General features: G+C 36.5%; 1 protein-coding gene across 2 annotated transcripts in view; it reads right to left on the bottom strand.

Annotated features, from left to right (window-relative positions):
* Positions 1-13751, bottom strand: part of LOC5565293 (protein THEM6) — a 34643-nt gene that overhangs the window by 1407 nt on the left and 19485 nt on the right. The window lies entirely within an intron of this gene.

Genomic DNA, 13751 nt, shown 5'->3' with positions numbered 1-13751 from the left:
TCATACATATAACGGTAGTGAAGTGTTTTGCCTAAGGATATGTGAAAGGAGGGATTTTGTGTGGTGTTTTGTAAATCGCTCTGTGGAACAAATTTGTTATTAGTTAAATAATAAGTTCATTTGATTTACCTTTCAATTAGTATTCAATGATTACAGAAACTTTATACTTAACAAAGGCGTGGAGTGCAGCAAGCTAGGGGATCAAGTGCGTATCGATTTGGCGAGCGTGGGGCAGAACCGAGGATGAAGAGATGGGACCGCAAACCGACGTTTTCTCGGCCATTACGCTGCCATGATAAGAGATGCATTTCCTCTTCGATGAATTATTCCTCGAAGCGGGTTAGATATGAAAACAAGGATAAAGAGAGAAGGAATGTTAGTGATTATTACATGCTTTATGGCAGTATTGGCGTACATTGAAGTCATACAAAATTCGCTCTTTGGATTCCCACGATAACAATCCCTGAAACTAATGATAAACAACAAAAAATGAATTCAAAAGAGCGAGAACCTTGATGTTTCAATGCATGACAATCCAGCTTTATTGCATGTGAGAAGTTCTTGGTGATATTCTCACAACGGCCATTCAGAATGGTTCGACGGATGTAGATAAAAGATCATTATGATAAAATTAATGCGACGACATGTTAGTAAACTCAAAACGATTATTATATTTGCAACTGTTAATTTAAATAGTTAAGCTAAGGGTCGGTTATTGCATATAACTTTATAGATAAGCAGCAGTAAAGCACGAACGCGAATCCATCCCATCTTCAAATGCACAACACTTCATTCTGGAATTTTAGAACGTCCATGTTGTAACTTGTTCACACAAGAAATCTGCCTCGACCGAGTTGGCAGAACGCGCCCATACCCCTTTCTGAACCAAAGGACAGGGAACTAATACCATGATACCTTAATTACAAATACAAAAGCTACTTCTATGTTATTTCCACTACTACGCTCACGATAATTATGTTATGATCGTTAGAATAAAAACGATAGAGGTTACTACTACATAACAGATATACTACCCAAAGAACGCTATTGTCGCCAGTGTTGGTGTGATAAATGCAAAGTAGTGCAAAAATGCGTAGAGGATTAAATAAGTTATTAATTACAGCATTTTGTTCAACAATATTATATTATATTATGAAAGATATTTCAAAATGAAACATTTCAGTAACAGCAGTGCCATCAGTTTTCTAATTATTATACATATATCAGTAACATTACTAAACTATCTCTAACACCGCTACAACCTACCTTACTAAATAACGCAATACTGTAAAATGCCGTAATTCAGAACATTTTGGAATATTTCTCAAAAATCGTAAATTATTGTTAATGACAATTTTAATTGGAATTATTATGCATTACCAGCATATACAAATAGCGGTATGGACAAATTTCAAAATTTTTCTTAAATTTCGATTAATTTTGGAACAAAAATGCGGATTTAGGCGATGCGCTGAATTACGGCACCTTACGGTATTACTAAGGTAATAATTACTACATTGTTAGTAAACCTAACATAAATGTCTATTTTCAATGACCTGTGAGACGCAGAGACCACCCGCACCCACTCTTGCGCCTCGTGGTCTACTGAAAAAGATTTATGTATATTGAACTAATACTACTATTAGAAATAGTGCTACTGATGAAGGTGATCGTTGGTTTCCCAGTCTTGTTAGTGATTTGAGTGTTAGTAGAGACTGGTAGTGAGCCCTGCCGGTCCCTCCAGCATTACGCGTAGTTATCTGGTGTTAGATCATGCGACAGTAACTAAACTCATGCTGAAGGTGTGATAAATCAAGTGTAAAATATATTTAAACATTGCAACACATGTCATTATTTAATTTGAAACTATTAGACTAGCTTACATTTTATAACTTATAATTACGATTATTTTCGCGATCAATATATTAGTATTAGTATATTTCACAATATCAGCCAAATGCAATCACTTGATAAATCACCGTCAATCCCATCACCTAAGGGCAGGGAGGGGAAATGTTTTTCGCTAAGAGATTTGAAACCATATTCAAGTTCTATTATAACTAAGCTGTAAAAGATAACTAACAAACTATTCAAAAGTACATTAAACAGTGATCGTAGAACAGATTGTTTGTAAGCGTTTCGAAAATGCTAAAATCGTATCAATTTTCAATATTCGTATATAAGACTCAAAAGTTCTCGTTTCAAATGAAAACAGCTCTTACATGAAGTTTCATACTAATATTCTTGAGTTTTGAATTCGTTTTGCTTAACCGATTACAAGAAATTATGATATAACGTTTAGTATGTGGTGAGTAACGCACAGGCTTTATTCTGCTCATCTTGATCTGATAGATGAAGCGACTTCGTACGCTCACAACAATTATGAACCAGCATTCGCTGTTGGTTGAATAATCCGTGGCTGAGAGAGTGGAGAGAAACGTTGGCTCTATCCAAACGCACATCTTCCATTTGACAGCTCTAGCTTACTGCGAGGCTCTGCAAACACATCATCATTGCTTTTGGGATGAACTGAGGTTGGTTTCTCCGTCAACACAAGAGCATGATTTCGCTGTCCTCTTTGCCCTTTTGGGCAAAGAGCTACAAAGAGACAACGAAGAGCTGTCTGGAAATGCTCTTCCCCGAACTGAGAAATGGGAAAACATGCTCTCCCCCTAACTGAGAAAGGGAGAAAATAATCTCCTTCTCTTTTAAGCACTGAGGTTGTCAAAACAAGCTCTTCACCACTGTGGGAATGAAAATAACAAAACACAAACGTGTGAACTCTTCATCCCGCAGAGCTCGTACGCTCAGTTTTTGTGTGGATAAAATCGCTTCTCTTTTGTAGTTGATCATTAAAAGGGGGAGAAAGAGGATAAGTCAAGAGCAAGGAAGAAGCCTGGTAACGCACTATCAAAGTTACCCGCATTCTCAAAGGTACCCCGTTTTACGGTACCGAGTTATGCTCATATTCAAATACGTGCATACATGTTAAGGTGAAGATGAATCGAAGCCAAACCTCAAATTTTCAAGAGCACAAATCTAGAGAACCGAACATCCGTTTAAGCTGAAAACTTATTCGATTGGTCACTTGCTGGTGGTGACCAATCGTTTAAGTTTTCAGATCAAACGGGTGTTTGGTTCTCTAGATTTGTGCTCTTGAAAACTTGAATTTTGGCTTCGATTGATGTTCACCTTAAAATACGTGTGTATTTCCATGAAAAACTTGAACAGTTAGCCCTCCAAGTCAGGGCTATCAAGTATCATGACCGACTTGCGACACTAACGAAACGAGTCTTCTCACTGTCATTAGACGAAGCTATATTTCATGTGCTAACTTCGTCACTTCGCAATGACGGAGCTCTCACAAGAGCAATTTTAATTCTGTTTTGCTATGAAAATTTCTATCTCGTTTTGGAATATTTCGGGAAGTAAATGTGTTTGATAAGTTAAATGGATCTCCTTCCATGATTCCAGCGATATAAATTACAATCATACCAGATAATGAACTTAAAATTATCGAGTTTACGATTCCGTTACAAGCCGTAGCGATGGAAAAACAAAAGAGAATTCGAAAAAAATTCTGTCATTGGGTGGTAGGAATGAAAAGCGTTGAACATCTAGCGAAAACAACTAGATGTGTTCTGCCTACACGTCATGTAGATGTTCTTCGTAATGCCGCTTCCACTTTTCAATCACCTCGCGGTTATTCCTCGTTATAGCTTCATCACAACACATTTCGTCTAACAGCATGAAACCTTCGCGGGTTGGGTTTCTTGTAGAACTGGCACATTACTTGAGACTGAGAGCGATACAGCCGCTCTAATTCAATACAGAGTCAGAATTAGGGCGAATGTGAAGACTTATACATTCTCAGTAAAATCGGTTTGAAGTTTAGCGGATGTAATTTTAATTCTATATTATGTTTCCGATCGGTTTATTCGAATAATGCATTATTGTAGGATCCATTACAGTATTACTTTTGTAGCAAAACATTTAATTTATTTACATATCATGAATAATATGTTTAAATAAATAAACATCCATCATGCGCCATATATCAAAAATTAGAGCTGTTGCGCCCCTCGGTTTTTCGTCTTCTTCAGTTTAACAACAGCGATTGCGCCTTTTGACCTCGTCCTTTTGGTTTGACTATCATCAGCTTCGCCGTTCTGCTACGCTTTCTCACACGAACATTTATCACTATCGCCCTTCTGCACACTCAGTTTTTTAAATGCGCCCTGCTGTCACACTCAATCTCAAATGCGCCCGGTTACCGAAGTGGGGGAAGATTGGCGAAATTGACATCAGAGTCCGAATCCAAAGAGAATATCAAATGTGCCTTTATGTTTTTTTAACTTATTTCGTGAAAAACGTTATTTTTAAGGAACAGTTTGTCCGTTAATCTGCTACTGTATTAAATTATTCACACTCCACCCAACTAACAATTCAGAGCAACAAACAAGCATGCATGTTTAATTATTGTTCAATAATGGTAATGACAGCTGAATAAAAAAAACTGCTCTATAAAGAGCTGAGAAGGTGCTTTTTTAACACAAACTTAGATCAATGTTCAACGTTATGCATTGGAATGAACAAAAGTTGTATCGCCACTTATTAAACGTTTCCAAAGATTCTCATTCGACTAGTCAAGATTGTTTTACTAATGAGCTGAACAAGGCATGTTTCCCCCAATTAAAAAGCCAATATTCCACTAAACAAATGTATATGTATAAAAGGATATTCAGAAGACGAACTAACGTTTTACTTGCGTCGCACTTGAGCTATTTCCACATGTTTAACATAAGCATGCATAAGAGCTGAATAAGTATCTTATAAAATCCTAATTCAGCTTCAGTATATTATAAGAACAGTTGATCCAATGGAGGCCAAAATTACGATTAACAAGCACATTGTTCAGCCATTAATAAGCCTTGTAAAAGTGATCACACTATAGCAAAATTTCATTAAATGGGCAAAATATCCGAAATTCGTGTTGAGTTCCGAACGCATTTCAAAGCTTATAATTTATGCTTTCTCAAAACTTTTTAAATAGCTGTTCAGAAAATAAACATGGTCAGCCTCCAGAAATGTAGGATTATTTTAAAAAAACAAAAACAAACATTTGAGCTAAGTATATATAATAGGAGCGAAGTACTGACAAACAAAGCGTGATAGTGACTTGATTGACATTAAAGATCTGAAAAAAAACATCAAAATTTCGTTTGTTCTTTGTATGTAGGTAGTTTTAGATATCATTTTCAGATCTTTTATATATTATATTTATCAAGTTAATATCACTTTTAGCTATCCATGTTATAATTTGCTATTGCTAAGTTTTTTTTCGCCTGCTCGGGATGTTGTTCCGTAGAAGAAAAGTGGACATTTGTTTGACAGAATTGATTAAATAAATTTCTATAGCTACATTTGAAATGACATTTCTTCACAAGGGATGGTACACAAATTATGTCACGCTAAATTTCGACTTTTTCGACCCCCTCCCCCCCCCCTTTGACACGTTTTTTGTATGAGTCCTTCGATAATTTTGTAAGGCTTGTCACGCTTGGCTTGACTTCCTCCCCCCTTGGAGCGTGACGTAATTTGTGCATGACCCCCAACTGAATAGCGCGATCTAATAAAAATTATTTATTTGACCATTATTGAAAAAAAAATCCCACGCGTCAAGATATTCGAACATTTTTCTATTCAGGCGCTTAGTGCTCAGAACACTTCAAATGATTTAAATATAATCATACAGCAACGTGTGACCAATCGCTTAGGTTTTCAGCTCGAACCGCTGCGCTGTCTGGTTCTCTAGATTTGTGCTCTTGAAAATTTGAGGTTTGGCTTCGATGCATATTCACCTTAATCATTTCAGACTGATTTCACTTTGTGTAAATCAACATTTTTTTTGATCATCATTGACATAAATTTTCTCACTGTGCGCTAAAAATAGCCGACTGAACTCACACTGAGAACAGCGTTGCGGTTGAAAATACTATATCAGAGGGTTAAATTAAATACACAACGCCACTTGATTTGTGCAGACTAAATTCGCATTTATTTAGAATATTTTGTGCATTCAATTTTACCATGGCACCATTTGTATAGTAAAAATGACTAAATCATGGTTAAAAACTTGCAGCAGACCAGAATCGAACCGAGGATCTGGGGATTGTCAAGCGCGAACGCTAGCCGCTCGGCTATCGACGCGGTTGGATTGAGAGGGAACAAAACGCAAATAAAAAGCGTTCATGATAGCTCAATCTTGGTTGGAATAGTAAATTTAAAAACACGTTCATGGTTCTCATTACTGCAACGCTTGTTTCAGTGCAGCTTGGATCAGCACTAAACAGCAGCTGAATAATATTATGTCGAAAAGAAGCTCAAACATGATCAATGTTCAGCTATGAGAGGTTTATATTTTGCACTGGACGATTTATTCATCAATCCTAGGATGGCGCAGATGACAAGGCATACCGCTGACGATTGGAAGGTCTCAAGTTCGAATCCAGTATCTATGCGATTTTTAAATATAGTTGTTATACCGTGAGGGCCCCTAACTCTGCGCAGCTCCTAATTCTGCGCACTTTTACCAAAATCCACCAAAATCTGGTAAATTATTTGAATTTTTGTTTAAAATTTGTTATCCATATATTGATACAATAGTAATAAAAAAGTACGCGAAGAATTTTCTTGACAAATTTACGTTTATTACTTTAATAAAAAATAAAATAGCTTTAAAAATATTGAAAAACGTCCAAATCGACTGCCCGTCAGCAAAAATGCTAAGGGGGGACCTCATCACTTAAGTCATTTGAATCAAGTTAAAGAAAATATATTTCAGATTTTTAGTATGTAGGCACTAGTTTATTTATCGAGCAATCATCACTGGTAAAGTGCACCTTATTTTCTCTTCATTTTCTTATTCTCAGGGTGGCCACCGAACCGGGAAAAACGGGAAAAGCGGGAAAAAGACGGGAATTCTAATCCATCGGGAAAAAGACGGGAAAAACCGAGAATTTTAGATGATCACCGGGAAAATCATTTTGAACGAACATCTTTAAGCTCTAAATGTACAAAACCACAAAAATTAGTTGTAGAAAGTTGTAGAGTCAGTGTTCCCTTAGTAGACAGTTACCTATAGTCGCACTAATGGCTTTTTACGGCTATTTTGCTATAAATCGTTTCAGGAGCTATTTGTCTAAGTACCATTGATACACAGCTTAATTTTGTTCAAAAATGATCGAAATAATAAGTTTTGCATAAAAAAATTGAGCTCCCTTGCATCTATAGTAAACCTATTGTTCCTATAGTAGCATTACTGAGAGAAACTATTTTTTATTTAACGATTAATTATTGATTAATCAAAAACTTTTTTTACGTCAAATGAAAGCCTTTGATCCACACTTTAAAGGAAAAATATAAGTTTTGTAGAAAATACGGTTTTGATTTGTATTTTGCCAATGTCGTGATGCTAGTGCTACAGTCGACTCTCCACATCTCGATGTTCTACATCTTGATATCTCTCGCTATGTCGATGATTTCATAAGTCCCTTCAGTCTGCATACATTTTCACTCTCCATATCTCGATATCCTACTTATCTCGATATCTCCATATCTCGATGTGCTTCTATTGATTTTTCGTTCTCAATTTTCTCTCCGTATGTCGATATGACCAATATCGAAGGTTACTAGACCAAAGTTTTGGGATTCAAAACAATTTGGGAGCGCAAAATGACGTTTGTTTGTGTATTACTTTCTTAGCAACGGAGTGTTTTTCAATTTAGTATTCATCAAAAATTTGTTCTTTGTCTCGATCTCTCTCTATCTCGATGGTCCCTTAGATATCGAGATGTGGAGAGGCGACTGTACTATAGGAACAGAAATTAGATATAGTGCTACTATAGGCACATGTGTTCCTATAGTGACACAAGCGATAATTAATACAAACATATGAGTTTACTACTACTACGATCATATTTTTCCTACAAAACCAAGATGAAAAGCCTTCATATGATGTAAAAATAATGACGTTAATTTTTGATTTCATACGAATATTTGTTCTTAGCTATGCGGCTATTGGTAAATCGACCCTAACGGTTGATGTTATTCCCATTAAGCGTGTGTAATTTTGGACAAATAACTTTTAAACAACAATGATTTTTTTTTTGTAGAAATAGTCTACTTTGGTACACTATGCTTCTCAGAAATGTTTCACTTTACTCATTAGTTAGCAATGTTTCGAAATATTTTATGTTTTTTTTTCTTTTGCCATTGACTTGATAAAAATCTCTAACTCAGCTGACTCGATGCTTTGAATCAGAGTTTCTAGCAGAAGGTTTAAGCACTCAAAATTTTCTTTAATTGTTTAACATAAATCAAAAAATCAAATCCGAATGTTCTTAAAATCAATGCTTCATTCATAAGAGCTTCTTATGTGTCATTCGTTATCTAATCGATTAAAAGTTGAATTAGTAAGGTGAAATACATGCTTCAACATGTGTGGCTTTGTTTGCTTTGGTTTCATCCTCACCTTAAATTTTGCTTTAGTAAACTCTTCATTTTTATGAAGATAAAAAATTGAAAGATTGGAAATTGAATACTTTTGAATATGGCAGTAAGATGCACAATAGGGGCATATATATTTATATAAATGAAAATGGAATGGTGTTTTTATGTCACGAGTTGGTTTGAGAACGAGACGATCGATTTGAACAATCTTGCACTTTCGTTTTCTTCAAGGGCTTCGACGTGTTTGTGTTCAAAAATATTTCTCAATATCCTCCGAGAAAGTTTACAAAACGGGAAATGCTAATTTGACATAAAATTCGGATTTTTTTTAAACCTGGGACAGCTAGTTGTTGATAAATATGGGCTTGGTTGCTTTAAAAACAAATCTCTGTCAAAACGAACTAAAAGTGCCATTAGAGCTTAGTGACATTTGAACTCACGAACATTCGCATACGCTCGTCATACACAGTTTGTTTTTGTTTTCCTCAACGAAACTTGCACACACTTTCCAGACTAATCCAAATGCATATGGAAATATTACCCAATTTGAAATATTTACACTCAGATTCTGGGTGTTTTTCGAGACAGAGTGCATACTGTTTTCCTCTAAGTTTCACAAACACTTCTACACTACGGCATTTATACAATTAAGTGTGATAACCACTATAGAATAGGACATTTTTAGAGTGCCAAGAATAGAATAGCACAGAAGCAAAAGGGTGTAAGGGACAAAAACCTAGTTTTGAGAAAATCGTTTTTTAAGTTTTTTCAGCAATTTTCCATTCCATACTAATTGTATGAAGGCCAGAAAACCATGCCAATCTTCTACGAATAATATTATTTTTCCATTAAAATTTTACGCTGAAAAACTTGAAGTAGATTTTTTTCGGTATATTCAATTTACAAACCGACCAAAGGGTAACCTGTTTGCGTGTGTGCTCCTCAATAAAAAACGGGAAAATTTTGAAATTTATACCGGGAAAACCGGGAAAAAAGCGGGAGTTTCGAAATGAACATTTGGTGGCCACCCTGTATTCTTCTCAAGTGCGCATAGTAAGGAACCATTTTTCAGCTATGTCCCTTACTATGCGCAGCAGTTATAAAACGTTATTTTCAACATACAATCAACCCTCCAGAGGTCGATATTGAAGGGAACCATCGACTTGTCGACACCATCGAGATATGGAATGGAAATGCTTTGGTAAATTGTTTAAGGGTATCATCATAGTAAGGGAAGATTAAAAAATGACGTCCAACATATTTTAAGGATTTCTACACTCCGTACCCTCAATCCCCTGTCGCGATTTTAACAGTACTGTTAAGTATTCCAGGTTCGGTAAATCCGCAGAAACCCCAACGGATTCTGATTGAACTACCACGAGCAAACTGTTCAGTACTGTAAATGTATGTGACACCAATGTGTATAAAAAGGAAGCCGAAATAAACCAAATAGTCAGTTCTTAACAGAAATCCTAAAAGTTAATTTATTTCTTATAATAAGAAACGTCTAGAGATATTTAATAAAGTTCTTGTTCACAGAACGGAACAGTGGCGACGAGATAAAATTAATTACAACCTTGTGCAGTGTTAGTGATCGGATATATCATAAGTGATCAAGCCACCGGCTGCTTTGTTCTACACTATAGTGCTACAGCGGAACAGAAAACTTTTGTTTCCAGCGCCGGCTGTGATTTGAAAAAGCCAGACCTAGCGTAGGCAATTGAATGCTGAAACGTAGTGGTTCGTAAATTACGGTGCGAATTAACAGAAAACATATTCGAAGCGGTAAGTGAAATTAGCAAATTTACAAGACCGTGTGCGAGGAATACTTAGTGAATCATTAAAACAGTGAGCAGTGAAAGGCGCGCAAAAGCTGATAACTCAATTGCTGTGAGTGGACGAATAAGAGCTCAGTAACCCAGGACGAGATCATTGAGTGGGTATATCCAGAGAAAACCGTAAGTGCATTTTATCTAATTTTTGTCTCTTTCTCGAAGCTCTCTCAGAAAATGTCTGCTATGGGAACGCTGGACCACTATGTGGCAGGTACTCCTTTCACTAATTACGTTGAGAGACTGGAGAGCCTTAGCCGGTTTAACAAATGGGACGAAGAGAATAAGAAATGTATTCTAATTGCTCTGTCTGGTTCGGTTGTATACGATGAATTAAAGTTAATGTTTCCTGGCGTCGAACTTCAAACGTTGAAATACGATGACATGATTAAAAAGTTGAAAGAACGTTTCGATAAAGTCGAACCAGACATGATGCAAAGATATCGATTTTATAATCGATATCAACGCCCTGATGAAACAGCTGAGAGCTACATTCTTGCTGTTAAGTTACAAGCTGAAAATTGTGATTTCAAGCAATTTAAAGAAACCGCAATTCGAGATAGGCTTATTATGGGACTTTTTGACAAAGAATTACAGAAAAAGTTGTTGATGGATGAGGAATTGAGTTTAGCAGCGGTCGAGAAGAAGATTATCAGTAGTGAAGTAGCAGGAAACCAAGCGAATTCTATTTTCGGGCCGGAGAGACGTGAATCATCTGAGATTAGCTCAATTAAGAACCGGTTAGGGAGAAAAGAGTATGATGGAAACCCCAGGGAATACGAGCGAGAACCCAGAGATTATGGGAGGAGATCCAGAGAGTTTTACAGGCAACCTAGAGATCATAGCCGAAGCACTGGTGAGAGAAAACATGTTAGCTTTCGTGAGAGGTCTACTTCAAATAACAGGGACGTGAATCCATATGCAAATGCAGTTTGTAACTACTGTAAAAAGAAGGGCCACTTAAGACGACAATGTTATTCTTATCGTAACAGAAATTCAGTTAGGTTTGTTAGACAAGGTTCAAAAACTGAAACATCATATATAGCTTCAAACGCGACAAAGAAAATAGCTCATCTGAAGTTGAATCTGATGGTATGGAATGCATGCTGATAACCGCTGTAAACAAAATTAGTGAGCCCTGCATGGTTGAGGTTGTTGTAGAAGGAAACAAAATGCGTATGGAAATCGATTCGGGAGCGGCAGTATCTGTAATAAGCGATATCGATTACTTGGAGTTCTTTGGGACAGTTCCTATTGACGCCTGTAATAGACAATTAGCTGTTGTAAACGGTGATAGTTTATATATTGTGGGAGAGATCAAAGTTAGGGTTGTCTTGAATGGAAGAAAGAGCTATCAAAAGTTGATCATCTTAGAATGTGAAAAGAATTTTACGCCCCTTGTCGGTCGTACCTGGCTTGATTTCTACTATCCTGAATGGAGATCAGGCTTTATGCAGAAAGCTTCGGTTAACAATTTGGTTCAAAGCAAAGGTACAGATAAAATTGTTGCAAGTTTGAAGCAAAAATATTCAAAAATTTTCAATAAAGATTTTTCAGAACCAATTGAGGGATATGAAGGAGAGTTGCAACTAAAACATGACCAACCGATTTTTAAGAAAGCGTACACTGTGCCCTACAAACTCAAAGACAAGTTGGATCGTCATCTTAATATGCTTGAGCAGCAAAATGTAATAACATCCATTAAGGCCAGCGAATGGGCTTCACCGATTATCGTAGTTGTTAAAAAAGATCAAGACATCCGCATGGTGATTGATTGCAAGGTATCTATTAATCAAGTTATTATACCGAATACTTATCCGTTACCATTAGCTCAGGATATATTTGCTTCTCTGGCTGGATGTACGGTTTTTTGCTGTTTGGATTTGGCGGGGGCTTATACCCAAGTGCAACTCTCTGAGCGTTCTAGAAAATTTATGGTGATAAATACATCCAAGGGTTTGTACACGTATAATCGGCTCCCACAGGGTGCTTCTAGTAGCGCAGCAATATTCCAACAAATTATGGATCAAATTCTGCAGGGTTTGAAAAACATAAGTGTGTATTTAGATGACGTCCTGATTGCAGGGAAAGATTTAGCTGAATGTTTGAAAAATTTGGAATTAGTTTTAGAACGTTTATGTAAAGCTAATGTAAAGGTTAATTTTTCAAAATGTAAATTTTTTGTAAACAAATTACCATATTTAGGTCACGTAGTGACAGACAAAGGGTTAATGCCTTCTCCAGAAAAGTTATCAACAATTGAACAAGCTAAACCTCCTAAAAATGTTAGTGAATTAAGGGCTTATCTTGGCCTGATTAATTATTACCACAGGTTTGTACCGCACCTTTCAACTAAGCTGAGCAGTTTGCATGCTCTGTTGAAAAATGACAAACATTTTGAATGGACTGAAATGTGTGATAATGCGTTCAAAGACAGTAAGATTGCCCTTTTAAAGGCAGATATTTTGGAATATTATGACCCGAACAAACCACTTGTTGTTGTATCGGATGCTAGTTCGTATGGTTTAGGAGGAGTTTTAGCGCATGAAATCAATGGAAAAGAAAAGCCGATATGTTTTACATCGTTCTCTCTAAACTCTGCCCAGAAAAAGTATCCAATACTACACCTTGAAGCTCTGGCGTTAGTTTGCACCATCAAGAAGTTCCATAAATTTCTCTTTGGGCAAAAATTTAAGGTTTTCACAGACCACAAGCCATTATTAGGAATTTTCGGCAAGAGCGGAGCTAACTCAGTTTTTGTGACACGACTTCAAAGATACATTATGGAGTTATCGATTTATGATTTTGAGATCGCTTACAGACCTTCATCACTAATGGGAAACGCAGACTTTTGCTCGCGATTCCCTTTGGATCAAATGGTTCCTAAAAGTTTGGACACGGAGCATGTTAAAAGTTTGAACTTTTCACATTCCCTACCAATAGATAACCGAAAGATTGCAGAAGGAACTACAACAGATCCTTATTTAGCAGAAATCCGGCGTTTTGTAAAAGAAGGTTGGCCAATGTCGATAAATGAACGATACAAATCTATGTATTCTTTACGAGCCGATCTAGAAGTCACAGAAAATTGTGTCATGTATCAAGGAAGAGTTATTATTCCTGTGGATTTGAGGCCCAAAATACTAAAAATGCTGCATGCTAACCACATAGGCATAGTTAAGATGAAACAATTGGCCCGAGAGACAGTATTTTGGCCTCGAATTAATATGGATATAGAAGATTTCCTCAATGGTTGTGAAATCTGTATAAAATCATCTCCAGCGCCTTCTAAGCCTACGGAGAATAAATGGATTCCTACGACTAGACCTTTCAGTCGAATTCATGCCGACTTTTTCTATTTTGATAGGAAAATGTTTCTATTAATAGTGGACAGTCACTCTAAATGGG

Source organism: Aedes aegypti, chromosome 1 (assembly GCF_002204515.2).
Source record: "Aedes aegypti strain LVP_AGWG chromosome 1, AaegL5.0 Primary Assembly, whole genome shotgun sequence".
NCBI classification, from domain to species: Eukaryota; Metazoa; Arthropoda; class Insecta; order Diptera; family Culicidae; genus Aedes; species Aedes aegypti.
This window is presented reverse-complemented; position numbering and strand designations above follow the sequence as displayed.